We start from the raw sequence: 20,566 nt of genomic DNA, 5'->3' as shown, positions 1-20,566 counted from the left end.
AAGGATGGCTAACTTTTACAGCAGTTTACCACTTTTCCAGCCCTGTGCTTTACGTTGAATAGCTCCTTTAAAAATTTAATAACAAAGTTTTGAGAGTAGCACTTTATGTTCCACATTTTATAGATAAGGAAACTGAGGCAAAGGGAGGTTCAGTCACTTTTGCATAATCACACACTCACCACATGACACAGCCAGCTGGCTTGGCCACATAGCCTCTTTCTAGTCAAACCAGCCTTTTCAGCAGTCAGCCATGGAGAGGTTGAGGCCTTCTAGCACATCCGCAAGCACTTGAAGAATTAAAACATTTTTTCTTAGGTTATTAGATTTCAGGGAGAATAAGAAGAACCCTTTCTACCACGAACCACATGCAAACGGTAAACTGATACAGAAACAAAGACAATAATTCAAATATGCATTGGCTCAGGAGAAATCCAAGTTTTAAAAAAGATTTCATTGTTATTAAAATTATTTATCATTCATGAGTATTCTTATCTGAACACTTACAGGTCCTTCACTAAGGGTTAACTTAAAAGCTAATTACCATAAATGGTCAGAATTAATACCAACATTTCACCCCTAGAGAACAGTTAGAAATATAAGGGATAATCATGGCAAAAACCAACCAACCAACCAACCAACCAAAGCATTGAAGTTAGAAAGCTGACACTTGGTCTCTAAGTCTTTATAATGTGTTCTGTTGCCTTATATGTCTCACATAGTGTAACATAATGAAGTTTTCTTCAAGTTATTAACATTTCTGGTCAAATTCCAGCCTAGTGATATCTGTCTAAGACATAATCAATGGATTTGATAATATCTTCGTCGAATTTGAGGAAGATTATGCTTTGCTAACAATTCTCACCTCATGGAACACTTTTCCTCTCTGACCTTAAGTGTGTTTAGTTCTTACTTTAAAAGGATAATTCCATTTTATCAGAATTTTTAAGCATAAGCAAGCACAATGTCATCCCAATTAGTCTCTTTAAAAAGGCATAACATGAATCTGACACTACCAATAAGACATTTTTTAGTTTGAGAGAGAGTGTTATTCCCTACACACCTTATTCTTTATTAAATGGAATTTCTTCCTGGAGGAATGCTTAGAAATATTTTCTCTTGTTAAAGGGTACTTTTTTGTCTAAAATCTTCTGTCAGGTCACCTTTCTGTACTTTGCCTAGCCAACCCCATGCAAGGTGCCCCAGTCTGGCACAAAGTGCCATAGACCCTGTCAGGTGACCTTATCTTCTTTCCAAATTTACAGCATGATTTTGGGATGCATCTCTCAACGTCTCTGGGCCTGATTTCCTTTCCCTGTAAAAGAAATTAGGCGCTTCTGTGTCTTCCCTAAGACCTCTTTCAGCAGGAAAATACTTAAATTCTGACTTTAAAACTTTCCACACTAGTACCAACCGATACAAATGCCAAGAGCGTCCTGAAATCCGGCTGGTATCATAAAGCAGGTTCTGTCTTTTTTCTTCACCAGCATTCATTTTAAACTCTATAGCAGCACATTCCAGTAGAACTTTATGCAATGATGGAAACGTCCAACATCTTGAAGTCAAATAAGGTAGCCATTAGCCGCCTGTGGCTACTGAGCACTTCAAATGTGGCTAGAGTAACCAAGGAACTGAATTTTAACTTTTATTTAATTTTAAAGAGCCACATGCGGCTACCATATTCGTAGCAGCTTAGAGTTTCAAGAACATCACCATGTAAACTTTTTACATCTTTGATTTATTCAGCCGAGTACTCTACAATGCCTTTGGAGCATTGATCTTTCTACCACCCTTGGTACAGCTCCAGAGACAGATCAAAGAACAGCGCAGGCATTTGCATTTAGTGATGGCATTTTTGCAAGAGATGCCGCCGCTGTTCTCGCGCGCTAACAAATAAAGGGGGGTGAAAGGGGAAAGGAAGTTTTTTGGGTTTTTGTGCGTTTTCTCCCTAGCATCCCATTTCTTGTTGTAGTCTGTGGCCTTTCCCCAGCCAAGAAGCGTACATATGCACCGAAGCAGCCTAAGTACTAGAGCCAGCGGTTGGCTGTTAGTTTTTTAATAATCCCGTAGACCCTGAGGGCTTGGGCTATAAAATCCAGCTTCGGGACCCGTCCTTTCCTATTGGTCTGTCAGGTGAAAAATGAGGCTGGCTGGCGCGGGACAGGGGCGGCGGCCCGACCTGCGCGAGCCACTCGCGCTCTCCCAGGCTAGCAAGATGCTCGGAGCACTTCGCGCAGCCTGGGCCGCCGGACACGGACCGCGTGCCAGCGCTTTGTGCACTGTGCGTGGCTGGGTTCATTATATGCGTCGACCGGAGCTCATCCCCAGCTCTTTGGGATCGTCTTTCGCCAACCCAGGGGAAATATCCCCAAGATCGCCAAACCAGACCGGCAGGGCAACTCCCCTGACACCGCCACCGCCCGTCTCCAAAGCCCACCCACCACCGTTGCGCCCTCCTCCATTCACCAGAGCCCACCACGCCGCCTCTTCGCAAAGCCACCGGCCGCTTTCGCCCCACCCGTGACATCCCCTCTCTAGACACAACCCGGTACACCCCCCGCCAAGCCAACTGGCCCTCCCTCCGCGCACCCAGGCCCAGCAGGCCCCCAGCAAGGCCCCGAGCCCGCCTCCGCCTCGCCCGTGGCGCAGGCACGTGGCGCACTCACCCCCTACTAGCTGCCTCGGAGCTCTAGAAACACTCCCGGGAGGGAGCCCCCGCCCCCGCCCCCTCAGCTCCGTTCGCCCGGAGAAAAGTGGGTGGGGGGAAGTGGAGACGGGCAGGGAAAGGAGTGTATAGGTGGGGAGAGCAGTGTTGGAGGGGAGGCCGGGCAATAATTGGACGGTGTTGCGGCTGTTGCGCCTCTGCTGAACGCCTAGCCGGCGCGGATTCACTTTCCACACAAATCATCTGGAGGGATTGTTGCTGCCTGCAATCAATAACTCGGCGGAGTGAGCTGCTGAAACCAGAGGCGGCCCCTGTCTGGGTCTTTAAGGGGCTGTCCGGACTGAATCCCAGCCTTCTGCTTCCCAGACAAAGAAGTGGGCACCAAAACGCAGGACGAAATTTTTAACCCCCACCCCCCACCCTGATCCCGGGTAAAGATCTTTAAAAATTAAAGGGCACACACGTAGAGAGGTATCTAGAAGAAACAGTTAAAAGCGGAAGTGTGAAAATCCATTCTTTGAATTGAAGGTTTCTGTGATATTTTAAGAAAAGGGATAGAATCAATGTTCCGATGAACATTTAACAATTTTGTAAGTAAAGGTAAAGTCCATTAAATGTAGCTGTGCACATGGATACTTTTAAATCAGCCACACATTCGCAAGCAAATTACTGATCAAGCTTTATTTGGGCATACTGAGCCAGGAAAAGGAAGAAATATATCATAATTTGTAGTGGCATTTTTAAAAGCCTTAACATATCTTTCAGACATTATTTCATGAAGATTGCACTTCTGTAAGGTGAAAAGGCCCTGGGAGATGTGTATTATGATTCCCACTTAGACTGTAAAACCTAGCAGAGCTGGGAGAAAGGGAATTCACTAGGTCACCTGATAACTAACTACCAGTCACCAAGTTTAGACTAACTCACTGTGAGCCTGATAACACTCCTAAAATAAAAGTGGCCAAAATTCATTTCTCCTTGACTGTGAAGCAACTTAAAAATAAAAATAAATCTTAAAGATGTCAACCCAAATATAGAGCCTTTATAAATCTCAATGACTCTTTACTATGAAAAGTCTTCTTGCTAATACAAATGGGAAAATGGATATTGACCATCATGGTCTGATACCTTTCAAGGCTGGGAGGACTAGACCCATTCTGAAGCCAAGGAAAAGTTCATTTGTGGCTCAAAGTCATAGAAAGCTAGTCTCAAGCAGAGATTAGAACATAGGAGCATTTGTCTGTGCTCAGTACAGTTAAATAATGCTTGGAAGAATAAGGTATTATTGTAATAGAATTCATAAAGGGTACTGAATCCGTATCACTGATCTCAAAAGTACTTCAAATTGGCCTGTAGGCAACATATAAAATAAGCCCTTTCAGCAACCTCAGTATCCCAACTTGATAAATTTTGTTGAATTGATATGGTGGGTTTGACTTTCTTCCTTGTAATTCTTCATCAGATATAAAATTAAAGGTAAAAACATAAAGATTAATATAGGATCTTTAGATATGAGATAAAGGATATGATAAAACCTTGGCTTGGAATAACAAATCCTTTGTACATTACAGATTCGCAATCACAAGCAGTCCTTATGGTGTATACTGTGCATGAGCTAACGCTGTACCTAAAGAATTTTTAAAATTTAGATATTAGGCACTATTTACATTAAAGATTCTACGTATTATCACAGTTAATGATAATGTGAATGATTTTATATTTGAAACACATTCATTTGGTTTAAAGTTAGAATTAGCATTGTTACTTCAGATTAGAAGTTTTAGAAATAAATTTATTTGAAGGTACTTTAATATCAGCATTCTTAAACAAAATTTTTTTAACTATATACCTTGTTGTACTTACACATTTTAAGGTGCCAAAGAAGAGTTGCAAACTGTGAAGTAACTTCTATGAAGAGATGAAGTAAAGAATGGAAGGCAAATGACTGTATGTGTACGTGGTGAGTGCCTAACATTTGTCGTATCACCTACCACAAAGTTAACTCGTAAAACTGCCAACTCTTTCTCCTTAGGTATTTATAGGGTAGACATGTATAAGAGTGATAAAGAGTCATATAACCAGTATATGCTTTATATTATAAGCAATACCACACCATTTTGCCTAAGCTCACGTGTGACCTTTCCAGGCCTAACTTTGCAAGTCTCTTTCACAATTAATCCATTTCAGGGAAAGTTATATATGTCATCTCTACTGTAACTATTAAAAGATATAACATTTTTAATGCTATTGGAATTTGCATCTTACTACCTTTTATATTTTTCCAAACTTCTACTTTCAATGACCATGTTTGTCTTGAAAGTATTCTGGCTGAAGAACAAATACTATATAGTTGAATAACCTTGAGGGGTAGATTAATCTACAGCCTTTCTTCATCTTAGGGTGGGTTGCTGTGGCAACCACCCCAGCTAACTTTAAAATAATTTTTTAAAGCTCACTTCAAGAGCTACACCCAGCGTGGGCCAAGCTTAAAAGCAGGCAGACCCAGCGCACAGGGTTTTAGTAGACCACTGATTTGATGTAGGGAAGTAGTCAAGAGAGGAGAGTGGAGTAAGATGGTGTGCAACCCTGAACAGAAATTAGAAATTAGCTTTCCCTAGAGTTAAAAGCTTGAGATCATGCTCTCTGTAACTTCTGTGGGACTTTAATTAAATATATTGCTAAACAATTCTTTTGGGGGAAAAGCAAATTAATATATATTTATATGTATAATAAAGCACTTATGATCATTATTTAATGAAGGAATATTTGGTGATATTTGGGGGAAAAAAAGCTGGTTTAAACAGAACATCAATCCCAGATATCATTTTCTCTTAAAAGAAAGAAACAGAAAAGCCACTAGCTTCCAACTGGCTTAAACAGTATAAGAATTTTCTGTTTTCCAGTCGTAGAACTGTAATAGATTGGAGAATTCATTTGATGCATAAGCAAACTGAAGCCCAGAAAGGATACACTCTTAGTTAGGCACAAATCTTGAACCAGAGAATCCAGGCCTCCTAACACTAGTACAAGCTCCTCCCTACACCAGAAAATATTCCGATCCTAGCCAAGCACCATTAGGTGGCAAGGATCAGGATAATTTTGGTTAAAAAAAAAAAAAAAGAGTCCAGTAGTCTTGAAAGAAGAATACAAAGCACATATTGGATTAACCACTTTGTGGATCACCAGGGAATAATTTTAAATCTCAGGTTACTTTCTGTTGTATATTTCTGCACAACCTCTTCTGTTCTGCTTCACCCATAAAGGCCCATGGGAAACAAACTAACACTAATATTAACTTAGATCACACATAATGAAGAAACTAAACCTGCTAAGAGGAATATGGTATATTTTAAAAGACCAACTGTGATCCATTCCAGATCCAAATTATTTTCAAATTATCCACAGTGTGGGGTTATATATATTTTTGAATGCTTGTACTATCATTGATAATTATGGGTTTGTTATGATGTTTATTATTAAATAAGTCTTAAAACTGTTAAAAGGTAAAATGGTTTCTTTTTGAAGGAAAATAATCTAAAACTGAAGCGTATTGTGCTATAGAGAAATATTCTCTATAATCCATCAAAAATAGTTTGGCTGAAAGTCATGTACTGCCTATGTCTATTTGCTCATGTAAAATAGGCTGTTACAATTCATTACATTAATTTCGGGCATTATGGCAATAAACTTAGATGTTCCTGCGGAATGGTTTACTTTGTCAGGACGTTTGTGAATCTGGAAAAAATAAATTAATTTCATTTTTACCACCATATATAGACATATCTTAGTAATCAAAAAGCCTGTGCACCTTTAAATTTTGGGGTTTTTTTTTAGAAGTTGTACCTTAAATGAAAACCTGATATAGATCATCTCTGCCATATTATTAAAATGAATTCATGATAGTAGCAAACTCACCAGATGAAAAATATCAGGCAAACAAATATATTGTAGATACTAATCTGCAAGAAATAATACTATTTCAGATGGTTTTTGCTTTGTGACAGTTTGCCATGCTTTCCTATAAGAAAAGCAAGAGATTCATCTTAGCTGTGCTGATAGTCACAATGGTGATGAGCCAGAAGCCTGCAGGGTGTTCAGATCTAGTTGTACTTGCCTGTAAAATCAACCTTCCCCTTTCGAGTGAAGGCTTGGGGCAGACACCTAAATGTTGAACCTACTCTTCTGAGAAAAGCTACTCACATCAGATAGCCCCTACGATGAAGCAGGAGGCTTTTTCAGTCACACTGTCCTCACACATTAAGGTAGTCTTCAGGCACAGTGCAGAACTTAACAGGAAATGCAACTAGTCATTGGGTTAAACACACAGTGCTGAAAGGAATTTTTTAAAGTGAGGAAATACCTTTAATTAGGTAGATATTTCAGTACACTCCTATTGTCTACTCGTGTCCATTCAGCGTTTTTATATCCCCAATGTATTTTCCCGTCTTCCTTTCACAATATTAAAAATTTTAAATTTGGTTTAAACATTTTGTATAATCTGTAGTTCTACTAGCATGCAATCTTGTTTTTCCATGGTTTGTGTACTAGTTGGTATATTTTATCTTGGGCTTTACCGGGCGTGGTGTAATTGGCTAGGGAGGGGAGGTGCCCAGTCTCTAATAGCCTTTCCTAAATTTGAATATTAACCTATTTTTGTGCTAAGGAAAAGTGTTTACTGTGCTTAACCTTAACATGAGTATCTTCCTTATCAGTCTCTATTTCTGCTTCCTGTGCAGCTGAAACTCTTCAGGATAAGTGAAGTCATCAGCTATCGGATAGGGAAGCCTAATGCATTTGGGAAGTTGGTTTGGTTTACTTGTTAATGCCCTGGATAAAATCCAGTAAAGTGTGGAAGAGAGAGAGTGGGAGGGTGGAGGGGGAATATCTCCGAGGAGGCTGCCTCCTCGTTCAATATTTCCAACTGATTAGAAAGTTCACGGCCCCGCGATGAAGTCGAGATTTCAAATACTGGTAATTGTTTTATTATTTTGTACATTACGTACTAACACTTGAGAAGCGTTTCGGCTCGCTTTCTAGCCCTGAAGCCTCTCAGAGCCGAATTCTGGGCGTGCAGGAAAAGCGCGCTGGAATCGAGTGCTGCAGACACCCTGGACGGTGGCTTTTACGCGTGAGTAACAGAGGAGCGCTCCGACCGGTGGAAGAATGAAGTGGTTAACGCGTCTCCAAACGGGGTAAAAGTCACAGGAGCAATTATTAGGTTCGCGCTCCTATTGGTCAGAGGAAAGATCCCGGCTTTAGGACTTTCCTGCTGGCTGGCTCGCAGCGTCCCCGGGGGATCGAGCGCGCGGCAGCCGGAGACTCGGTTCTCCGAGCGTCCTCGGCGGCGGCGCCGGGAGAGAGCAGGGAGCCGCCGCTCGCGGTGTTGTCTTCATTTCGTGCAGTAAAGAATTGTCATTAGGTTTGCGTACGGCATGTGCCATTACCCCACCGTAAAACTAAAATTAGCAAAATGTCAGGAATGGAAAGATTGATTCACCAAGATGCAATTATCATTTAAAAGTCCTTGATTGAGGTACTGATGTTCAGTGATTTATTCTGCATACCATATACATAATTAAAGTAGTGTAGTGGAGTAATTTATCAATCTAGTTGAGACTGGAGGGGTGAGGAGGGAACTGCTGTATGTTTGTTTTATTAAAATGCTCCGAGGTCTGGTCCCGCCCCCCTTTTGCAAGAGTGAAACTGATGATTTCTGCAGCTCGCGAGGAGAGAGTCAACGGTTTGGGATTGTGAGGCAGAGAGAGACAGAGAGGAAGAGGCAGCGCGAGGCAGAGGCAAAGACAAAATAAAATTAAGGAAAAAAAGAAGGCAAGAGGCACTTCATCGGACGTGCTGCTTAGAACCCCAAGCCCGTGTGCTCCGTTTTCCCTGCCACCCCCGCCTCCCCTCCCAGTACCCTTCCATCACTCCCCCCGCCCCCCGCCTTTTTTACGCGATGTTTCAAAGGCTGTGAGCGGCTCTCCTTTTCCCATTCGTCTTCTGTCACTTCCTTCCTGGACGCAGTTTTCTGGACGAGTCTGGTTACTTTTAATCCGGTCGGCCGCTGAGAGCCACTTTCTCCTCCTCCTCTTCCTCCTCCTCTTCCTCCTCCTCTTCCTCCTCCTCCTCTTCCTCCTCCTCCTCCTCCTCCTCCTCCGAGCGGCCTCGGCGCGCGCGAATGCGCGGCCCCGCGCGCGCCTCCCCCGCGCGCGCTCCCCTCGCGCGCGCGCGCGCGCACACACATCGTCTCCAGCTCTCTGCTCGCTGTGCTCTCAGTCACAGACACTTGAGCACACGCGTACACCCAGACATCTTCGGGCTGCTATTGGATTGACTTTGAAGGTTCCGTGTGGGTCGCCGTGACTGCATGTTTGAATCAGGTGGAGAAGCACTTCAAGGCTGGACGAAGTAAAGATTATTATTTTTTTCTCTTTCTCTCTCTTAAGAAAGGAAAATATCCCAAGGACTAATCTGATCGGGTCTTCCTTCATGTAAGTACCTCTGACATTTCTCGAGGAAATAGAAATAGCCTGGGTATTGTCTCTGTAATCTGCATCAATATATTCCACGGCACTGGGTCTCTCCCTATGCCTTTTTGAAGGCTGAAGTTGAGGTTTGTTGTGCATTCTTTTCGTTAGATTCCACGATTTCCTTGTCTGTTGCTAAAAGTAACTTTCTAGATAGTCTTATCCATTTGCCATCAGTTATTGAAATCACTCCTGACTCGTTCTTGTCACATCAGTGTGTTTAAAGTTTCATGAAGTTAGTTCACGTCGTTAGCATGTTTGATATGGTGGAGTGTGTGGAGCCTGGTGAATTTTAATATTTCACAGAATGTTGTGTGACCTTGAAGTACATGCCTTAAGATTTAGCCGTTAGCTCACTGTGGAAAGATGCTCCTATGAGTTCCCCCAAAGACTCTGATTTGCTTTGGGCTACGCTTCTGAGCCGCTAATTCTTGGGATTAGTTTGAGCTGAAGCATGGCTGTCTGTCAGAGTGTACCTTTGTGCATCTCCTTCCCTTTCCAAAGTGGTGGCTTGATAGAGGGCTTTTTAATTGGTGTGGACAAAAAGTAATACCTTGGCCATGGTAGTCTATACATTTCACAATTTGCATTGGGATTTTAGTATATGCATTGCTGTTCAGGTCAAGTAAAATATATAGCTGTTTAAAAACAAACAAGGTTAAGTCAACTTAAATTGCCTTCTGTTTGGGCTTTGGATGAAAGTTACCAAACTCAGTGGTAAAGTTTGGCACAAAGGAAGTATATAGAGGCACGGCACATTGTTTATTGTATTATTAAATATTACGCAAGTATTTTAATTTAATACTGATGTTATCTCCTTCCCAGAATATCGCTATTGATTCTTAAAGGAAATTTTATATCTGAAACATTTCTGACTATTCTAGGTCCAGTAGTTATCATTTTTTGGGAAAAGCTCTTTATCTTCACATTTTAGGAATGTATGTCTTTTGTGTAAAATACCTTTGTATGTAAATGCTGACAGGATAATAAGTAGAATCAGGCTCTCCGCCAGTTCTTTACCCAGTCCTCGGTGGAGAATTGCTTTGACACAAAGTGGGTTTTACTATTGTGAATCTGATACTAACTCTAATAGTAACTGTCTGGTGAAATGGTTAGCGACTGCATATATTTTCTAAGTGCTGTAAAGGGAACTCCAGCCACCTCATTATACCAGTCAAAAAAGAGTGACCAGCCTCTTTTTCACTGGCACCTTGCAATGGAATTGTGGTTGCAGAGTAAAGATGTTTATGTGGAGTATAATAACTCCAATCCCTAGAGACTTGGTGGGACATGGAAGTGTGACCACCTGTGAACTCCATTTAACCTCCGTATTGCATACTAATTTTAGCTTTAAATAGGTTAACAATCTCCAATTTGAAAATAAAACATTTTATTTAATTTTTAAAATAATGTCAGTTTTGGCTAGTCTTTGAAAACATTCAGTATGTACTAATATGGCACAAGCAGCATTTTTGTTTCTCCATCAGTTTCGGTTAAATATAATGCAGTTAATAAACCATATTATTGTCTTCCAGTGTATGCCTGAAATTATTTATTAAGTTAAAGGAAGTAGTTCTAAAGCAAGTAGGTTCAGAACTTGACAGGTAAGATGAGATGTACCTCTCTCGTATCCTATCTCAAGAGGACAAAAATCTCTAAAATGAAATAGCTCATTCTATTTGTAGGAAAGTACGTTTGGCTATACATTAGACTAACTCAATTCTAAAAGTTTTTGTCAAAACACACTTTAAACTCAGTATTTGTTTAAAATATAGTCCCTCAGTCAAGTTAAGGAGACAATAGTTGGCAGTTATCTTTACTTCAAGTTTTACAAAACTTTATAAAAATCTACTGTTTTTTACTAATGTAATTCACACAGCTTTGGAGTATTTTGTGGCATATTTTCCAGACTTTTTACTAAAGACAGTGTTTTACTTCATTCATTAATTATGCTATTTATAGTCTAACTGTTGTGTATGTATGTGGAATATCGTGAAAGACAGTATTAAAAATGTAACTTTTATTGAGTATTATTTGTTTCTTAGGTTTAATGAACACTTTAAAATAAAAAGCCAATTTTCCACCTTTCCTGAGCTGTTCATACTTGAAAAGTATGCAATCACATATATTAACTTTTCAGAATAGAAACACGTTAACATTAAATACATGAAATTTAAGGAACAAGGACTTGACTGCACCTTGCCTCTTTTCTTCTTTGTAAATATATTCAATTTTCAAAATTTGGGGGAAATAGTTCATTCCAGTAGGGCAAAGGGCTATCTAATGATTCAAAATTGAGTCCTGAAAAAGCATAATGTTTTATATTTTTCAGATTCTATGAATTTCTTCCTTGGCCCTCACTTGACCGAATCAATAAATTACATACCACTACAGCCATATCTTTCTAATAAATGATTTCTTGTATTTAAATTTCTTTTATAAAAAAACCGAGCTACATAACTCCTTGGCATATGATAACATGATATTTCAAAACTTTCTTCTGTTTATTGTAGTATATTTTGTGGTTTTATTTCCCAACACTACGTGTGGTATATTTTGAGTCTATGAAATCTCAGAAAGTGACAAAAATGGGGAAATATCTGTGCAGCAACTCTTGTTCTACAAAACAACAAAAAAATAGTTATTAAACAGAGAACCTTGGCTTCAGGGACATGATTCAAAACATGGGAAAATTTCATATTCAATTAAAGGTCACAGAGTGGACTTTAAAGAGATTATTAATAAAGTTCTACTTTTTCTCAAAAGCACATCCTCTGAGAAAACAACACACAAATTAATATCCAAAACTTATAAAAATGCATATATTCATTTTATGGAGATAGTGATTGCCTGGACACAAAGAAAAGATTTAATCACTGAGGTTCAGTCCATGTGCTGTGTGTGGAAGGGGAGGTGATTAAGATCCCCGGCCTCAGCACTGTACCTTAATCTCATGGGCGCGTGGACTGCCCTGTACTCTGCAAAGCCCGACTGTTCACCGAGATCTGTCATCTTTAGGAAATCAGACCAGATTACAGAGGCGATTCACAAAACCGGGAGCGACAAGAGAGTCTGTGCACCTTACAAAAGGCGGATTACGCAGTTCACATGTTATTTTGATAGGTCAAAGATAAAAGCTGATTGTTGAGGAATGGCAAGACACTCCAATTTCAAATGATTGTAGATAAGTATACCACAACCCTGTTGCTTCCTCATGATGCAGAGCCATTCAAACAGTGGAAAACTCAGTTTTCAAATGACAGGCTTCCAATAGTGAAATGAGAGAAAACATGTCCTTTTTATATTTGTCTTCATTGCTTAAATTTTAAGTTCCATCACTTCTTTATGAACAGACATCAAGTTCTGGCTGCTTCGGTGAAGCAGTTATTATAAGGCTTAATTGCAATAGACATTTTCAGAGGCGTTGTAGAGAGCACAAAACAGAATTTGCCAGAAATAAAACATACACGCGTGGTATATGGAGTAACTGAGCAGAAAATGCATGGTAGTCGATAGCCATTATGTTGTTCTGTTACCAAATATATTCTTCATAAAAATGTGTAATTACGTAGTTATGAATTCATACATTTGAAAAATATCTTGATAGGTGTTTATTGGTCAAATTATATATATTTCATGCATGTTATATAAAGATCATTCTTTACAACAAAATATGATGTTTTGAGAGTTTATTTCAGAGAATAAAGTTTTGGTTTACATAATAACATTTTGAAAACTCCAACTTCTTACACATCCAACTCTGCAGTAATTTCTTGCTCCTTTAAAAATGAAGTCCTTTTTTACCCAACTGATGCCTCCTAGTGTTTCACACAATAAAACACTAATGAGTCACTCATAAACGTAAACATTGCATTTTCATTGCCTACATCTTCTGTGATACATAAAATTAATATTTATGTGTTTAATTTTCTGTGCGTTATTATAGTAAGATAGGAAATCCTAGTGAATGAGATGTTTCATCTGAGTGGATTTGTGGCACACACTTGCAGGTTTGCTTTGACCATAACAATATCTTATGAAGTTTTAATAAGTTTACTACCTTCAGTTCTAGTTTATATATTCACTGCTTGTATTCACTTTTATTCCAAGTGAAAAACATAGGCAGAATAGCAGAGCTTCCATTTTGTAGGCCTGGAAGTTATATAGCTGAGCTCATCCGGGAATGCCCGATGAACAAATTGCAAAGGGACTAACCATTTCATTTAAATGCTAAACTATCTTAAAAGAGGTATAAAAATTTGCCTACTCTATGTCTTTACACTTGCAAATTTCTATGTAAAAGTGGAAGAAAGAAAAAGAGGGTTTAGAAAAAAATAAAAGATAAGTGCACAGATTCCCATAAATGTGGAGTATATCATTTTATTAGAAAATAACAACAAAAAAACTTGCCTTTGGAGTATATTATTCTACATGATAAAGGGAAGACTTATTAGAACATAACTTCCCAAGACCAGCAGCTTGTCTTAATGAGGTAGAAGTTAGTGGATACCAACTTTGGTGTGAGCTTTCTGTTACTGGGATGATGAGCGTAGACTCGGTATTCTTGCCCTTCTGCGATTTCAAACAGCTTTCTGATCGTCCTTATGAAGATGCAGACTTTAGTTTCTGAACGTTTTTTTCTGAAAATATTTATGAAAGGGAGGAGGCATCCTCAAATGGGTCTTAAATTCAAAGGATGCGCTCAAAAACCTGTAACATTTAGGGGCCTCTCCCTGAGTTGTCACACAACACACATGCACAAAAACAGTCACCAATTTCTTCCACTAACACAAGTGTTCGGAACATCCAAACGTAGACACCAGACTGAACGTTGTTCATTTCTATTTCCCACGTGTGTGTCATTTAGTCCTCCTGATTCAAAACACAGCATTTTTACAATATTTGACTCTCATTTAAGATTTTCTAATTTGGTCAATAATACAGCGCTATTACAATTCTGTGCTTGTTGGACACATTTCAAAGAATGTAAGGGGGTGTGTTCCTTTCGTTCAAGGAAGCAAACATGTAGAAAGGGGTGGACCTTTCCCACAAGAGCCACATTTCTTCCCTTGGAGAACTGAAGCAAATATGCAGTATGTAAGTGAATAACAGCATGAGAAAGAAAATAATTTCTAATGGTCTGCTATGGTTAGTGAGCAACAGAAACTGTCAGGTTTTCTTAAAAGCAGTTCTTATTGACAACCTTTCGCATAATGAATGCTGAAAAAAGTCTATGAAAGTTTTGTAATTTTAATATTATTAAACTTCTAGAAAGTGCTCTAGAATTAATTTTGCTCAAAACAAGAATTCAATAGTAACTATTTTACAGATGTTTTGAGGCTTAAAGAAATAAATGGAGCTAAGCGCACCCATTCCCTACCTCTCTCTTTTAAGAATAAGTAGATAGCATCAGTGTTCTTATGTTAGTTGTTTTTATCTGTGCAAGAAAAATAAGGACATTCTGTAACAAAGAGTACCATTGTAAAAAGTAAGGTTATAAATCATATTATCCGATATAGTATTATCTCACATTTCTTTGATATTATTTTAACGTTAACTGCAAAAAAGAAAAGTCATATTCTTATTACGTATGGAAATTATGTGATACCTGTTATATAAATCCATGTTTTGGGTTCAGGTGATAATATGAGTAACATTCATTTGTCATCACCATAGTGCATTTGTTGTACATTGTCATTGTATTGCCCAAGTTAAATCTCTGTGTTTATTTTTAAAATATAGCTGGTGTAAACAAAGTTCAAAGTACACATGAAGAGAATCTTTTGAGGACATTATAAAGGAAATTGATGATATTAAAGCGATAAAAACAGTAAACCTATTACGGGCAGATTTCTGCAGGAATCATTACTCTTTAATAATGCAGACATTATAGAGACTTTATTAATTCTTAATGCTGTAAATTTGCAATGAATGGAGCGATGTTGTTCATCCGGCAAGTGGTTGCGATTCATGTAGAATGACAGTGCAAATCTTCCAGTAATGATTTAAATGAAGTGCTTTAAACTTGTTTTTAGAGACTGGAGAAACTGATCTCTGAAGCAGTCCCTGGTGAGGACCTGCGTTTTCCAAATAGCGTCCTGAGCGTGGTCTGGTTTTCCTCTTGTGTCTTGTTGTCAAAGATAAGATGCACATGAAGAATTCATATAAATTGTTCTCAGATACTATGGATCTCTAGCATATTGGATTTAAAAAGCGGTGGGTGTGATCCTTTGATAGAATGTGAAGTGTTTTTTAAAACAGCTAACAACTGCCTGTCTCTTTTTTTCACGTTTGTGATTCTTTCAGCAAGTTAAAATGATAGCAAGAGAATGCATCTTTCCCCGAAACCCGAAGAGAGGTAGCTTTGGCTTAGATATGCTTATTTATTTGCAAGGTTAGAAAATAGATTCATTAATGTAAATAAGTGAGGATAGACAAGGAAATTAGTCTATTACTTAATAGAGTAAACATGACTTTTTTTTAACCTTCCAATTAATTGTTGACCATGCATAAGGTGTCCAACCAAGACTTATTATGGAAAGCTGGTGTTATTGCTTAGTGTAACATGAGGGATTGGGATTTCTTTAAAGTAATTTTGAAGTTGTGATTATTTAGCAGAAATATTCACTGGAGCATTTTATTTTTAGAAATCATGGTCTCACAAGGAAGCCTTTATAGGACCGACTACCTAATTGCAGTCAAAAATCTCTTTAATGAATGAACACACACACATACAGAAGAACACACATTTTAAGAATATAATGGCCTTATATTTTTCAAATTTTTTTGCCATGTTCTTCATATCTGAGCAGCACATATATGTCTAAGCAGATGTTTTAAGTTATATCCTTCATGTAGGTGAGTCTGTAAATGTACCATTTAACTTAAATGGCTTTGTGGGAAGGTAGTTTGAGGAGTCTCAAAAGGAAAAAAAAAACCTCCAGTTACTATAGTTTCAGCTCTTTCTTTTTAAAAACAGTAATTACACTCAGGATAAAGAAAGAAAAATAAACTCTTTTAATTCTTTGTAACATCCACAGTTCTGAGGTAGAGCTCAGTGTATTTTTATTTCTGAATATGCAGGGCAGGTACTGGCAGCAGAGCTGCAAAATGAAAACTTCCTGGCTGCAGACCAGATACAGTGCACAGTGCCACATCATAAACTTCCCCTCTTCTGTCTCGGAGTGATTTCAGCCCGAAGTAATGTCCTTTTTCCCCTTGCGTAGGCTAAGGAGCAGAGGGCCTTCTTCCTGGGCAATTGCTTTGGGGAAGGAAAAGCATAATGTTTCTCTTCTTTAGCTTGAAAATTCTGCCTCTTAAATCACTAAGATATTAACTGCAAAGTGGATTCAATATGCTTCCTTTTTCTTCCCGTATAGCAGTTTAGAATGCATAAAACAATAGGTGTAAGATAGAACATGAGACCTCTCCCCACCCCCTTTTCCAGCACACGCAGGCCCAATCAGATGTCTATATTTTTTTTGTTTTGCAGTGAAAAATATATAATGGTTTTTTTTCAGTGAAGCCTCTGCATTATATTCCAGATATGTTAGGTCATTTTTTGATGCAAATTGACATTGAGTGTTTTTTGTGCTTATCTCGGGAAATAGCAATGTGTCACCACAATATGTGTCACTACAATAATTTTTATTGATAAACACTCACACTTTTAATGATTACTAGGTCAAAATACAGAGTACAAAGAGAGAAAATATGGGCTTTGGTTTTCAGACTTGGTTTATGCTCTTCATTTGAAAGGTACAGTGTAAGGAATGTGCTTATTACCATGCAAAATAAATCCACTTATAAATACCTGCATTAATATTCTCTGCATTTGAAACTGCAGTGTGAAAACTCATACTTCTGCTTGTAAAATAAGGTAAAAAATTGTTAAAATCGGTCTTTAATTACCAGTTATATTTTCAACCGTTACCAGTATGATTTTCTAAAAATCCTATTAAAAAATAATTTCTAGCTGCCATGGCTCCTTTCAATCAGTAACAGAATTCTCATTTGTGTGAAATGTAGTCAAATTATTGCCAGCACACCTTTCTAAAACTAGGCTTCTCTTGCTGAAGTGTATTAAGTGGGAGCCTGAAGTAGAAAGTGGTATATAATACATGTTTGTTCCAGCTTTATTTTTAAACTAAATTATTGATTTAACAGTATACAAATAATATATAAATGTTAGTTTAGTCATTAACCCACTAAACTAATTATTAATTGCCTATATAAAAGTTACCAATCAGACTCAGTTAAATGTAATTTAATTTTATTTCTCCTTAAACTAAAATAGATAAGAAAGATAATTTTAATTCTGTTTAAACATCAAGCAACTATTCTGTGGATGCAAGTGTTTCCTAATAAAGTGTCAAGAAATTAATGTAGCATAGATCTTAAAATGTAAAAGGGAGCTCATAAGAATGTGATCACGATGGCCTGTTCTTGCCATAGATGTTAGGAGCAAGGACCCTACACCTAGCACACATTCAAGGCCCATTAGCAAGGGGGAAAAAATGTTAAACTTTTTTTGCATATAATATACATAGGAGTCAGTAATTTTTTGACGTTTAATTCTTACAAAATTAGACATTCTTTTGAAAAATTCAGATTCAACCTTTAAAACTATGTTTTTATTTGGGATATGGTACGAGACTTCTTTATCTTCTTGGAATTTTCTCGAACCGTAGGATAATTTGAATCATCATCACTCAATAAATATTGTTATTTAGACGCATAGTAAAGTTTGGAGTTGTTTAGTATGTGTACTGAATAAAATTTTTTTAAATAGGAAATGGATTATCTTGCTATTTAAATATTATAAAACTATACCTGATTAAATCATGAATCTCTTGGAGGTTCTTGTAGTAGGTAATTATCTAGGTAAGAATTTTAAAAATTTTAAACTGTTAACCAATAAATTACTAAGTACTTTTTTAAGCTGCCTGATTTCCATTCACATTTGAGGAACCTCATTAAGTTGTTGGGTGGTCTTTAAGTAAAGGTTTTGTGGTCCAGAAAGTAGATCTTTTCACCCTTCTTCTGTAACAGTTAATATTAATATGTTAAAAAGATATAAATCCAAACCTAATTCCATCAGGAATTTTTTTCTTAACTAAAAGACTAACAAACCTGGCTATTAAAAAAAAGTCTATCCATTTGTCCGTTTCTGGTATTTATCGAAAGACCGCTTAGAGTCTGTATAGGTTATAGGTTACGGAAATAATGTTGACTACATTTTTCTTTTTTTTCACATTTGAGTTTTTCTCTCCTTACATAAACCAAAAAGAAATTCCCACGATGACAATAATAGATTTGCAAAGGGCTGGGTGAGATACTCAGTCCCACTGCTTGTTTCGCTGCGGCCCTTTGGTTGACGTGAATGGACAAAGTCCCTTCTAGGGCTGTGGATCTTGAGTTAGAGTGAGTGCTATGTGATTTTTTTCCCTTCTCTCATTTTATAGCTTCAAAAATCAAAGAATTCTTGACTGCACCCTTTTTTTCCCTCAAATTTTATTGTCTTTGGATTCTCTCCTGAGTTCCCTTCTTGCTTCAAAATATTTGGTATTGTGAGAAAGCAAGTACACTTGTAACTTGTTTTGACTACACATGAGATCATAGAATTGTTTCAGGTGTTAACTTATCTTCTTACACTTGAGAGATTGATGTGGTTCATCACAGCCCAATGCCATGTCATGAAAGAGCGCCAGACACTGATCTTGAAACAGCGAAGGCTACAGGATGTGTCTTTGTGAGGAACCGCCGACAGCTTTAGAGTCCGTGGATGGTACATCCATGGCAAAACTGCACAGCATCGTGAAGTCTCAGGAGGTGGTACAGTTATTGGACTAGTTGAACCAAATTATGGCTTTCATGATTTTCTGTGGTTGGGCCAAAACTCCAAGGTGTGTGTGTGTTGTGTGTGCATGAATGTGTGTGTGTAGAGGGGGAATAGGTAGGGGGAGCAGAGAGAGTGAGAAGCAAAAAGCATGAGAGGATGAGGGTGAATGCAAGAGAAAGAGAAAATCAGTTCTCTTGATTTGCAAGCATAAAGAGTTTGAAGACCGCATTGCCATACTTAATATTTCTTTAATCATACAGATGTGTGATAATAGACAAATAGGCCTATAAGCAATAGAGAGTAATGGTTAAGAGCAAAATGGTTGAGCCCCAAACTGGGCTCAAAATTCAGCCTCCCATTTAGTGGTTAATGGCTTTAGGCAAGTTATTTAACCACTAGAAAGCCTCAGTTTCAGCATCTGTAAAATGGGGATAAAAATACCACCCACCTCTTAGAGTTGTTTGTAAAGATTAAACAGGATAATATATATAAAAGCACAATATAAGTGATCAGCAATTAGTAAATTATTATCATAGCACTGCTGTATATTTTAATGATTTTATCTTCCTGCCATTGATGATCACTTAGAAATACTTGGTGGGATAATTATTATGAACTTTTTTTCAATAATACTTTCATACCATTAAAATTGAATTGCTTTCAGAGCAAGTCTCTAATTCTGATGCTATGTTAGGTCACTGTTAATGATCGCTAAGTATAATATACTTCTTTCTCCAAGAAAATCAAAACCTTTCACAGATCAGATGTTATTAAATAAATATCATATTTTTTTAGAACCAGAAATGGAACTAAAGAAACAAAATAATTTCATCTATGTGTTGTAAAAGTCATTTATTGAAAGTTCTGAATTCCAGGTAGATTATTGCTTAGTTTTAATAAAAGTTCAGTTTGGAGGAAGTATTTGATGTACATGGACTTATTAGGTGGTTTGAACAGTGAAAACAGCCTCACCAAGAATTCTAAAGGTTTTTTTTTTTCCCTTAGCATCAGTATTATCCACTTTTGAAGGATACATTAGTATTCTTTATTTTCCTTGTTATGCAATTTTGATTGTGGAGATAGAGTTAATTTATGAAGAATGAGTGTCGTTTTACTTGAGTATCTTTCTATTCCTTCACAACCACTCTTGCATATGATAAGTATTCTATAGATATTTGTTGAAGAAATTAATGAATTGTATTTATTCATAAAGATAAAATGTATTTTTTATTTGGGTAGTTAAAAAATGAGTAAATGCTACACCTATCGTCCTTTTTTTCCCAAATTTGAGGGATTGTTCATTTTAATTATAGTTTATCACCTTTGAGATGATGAACAAATGAATTTATCCTAATTTCAGTATTTGTCTTCATATGAGAAGAAATATAAAATAGTACAGAAAATGCAGAATTTTACCTGAGGATTACACCTTTTGAGAATGCAAATAAACAGATTTAGGTAGGATGTGGATGAAAATGGGAATATTTCTGGTCTCAGAGCCTATTTACTACTTTTTTGTTCAGCTTTTATATTCAC

At 37.6% G+C, this 20,566-nt stretch overlaps 1 protein-coding gene across 4 annotated transcripts in view; it reads left to right on the top strand.

Moving 5' to 3' along the window:
• Nucleotides 1-8,907: 8,907 nt before the first annotated feature.
• MEF2C (myocyte enhancer factor 2C) overlaps nt 8,908-20,566 on the top strand; it is a 146,820-nt gene continuing 135,161 nt past the window's right edge. For all 4 annotated transcript variants that reach the window (XM_058527877.1, XM_058528057.1, XM_058527795.1 and 1 more), the window contains exon 1: nt 8,908-9,153. The gene's annotated coding sequence lies outside the window, so the exon portion shown is untranslated. The remainder of the gene's footprint in view (nt 9,154-20,566) is intronic.

This window comes from Diceros bicornis, chromosome 1, assembly GCF_020826845.1.
Source record: "Diceros bicornis minor isolate mBicDic1 chromosome 1, mDicBic1.mat.cur, whole genome shotgun sequence".
Taxonomy (NCBI): Eukaryota; Metazoa; Chordata; class Mammalia; order Perissodactyla; family Rhinocerotidae; genus Diceros; species Diceros bicornis.
This window is presented reverse-complemented; position numbering and strand designations above follow the sequence as displayed.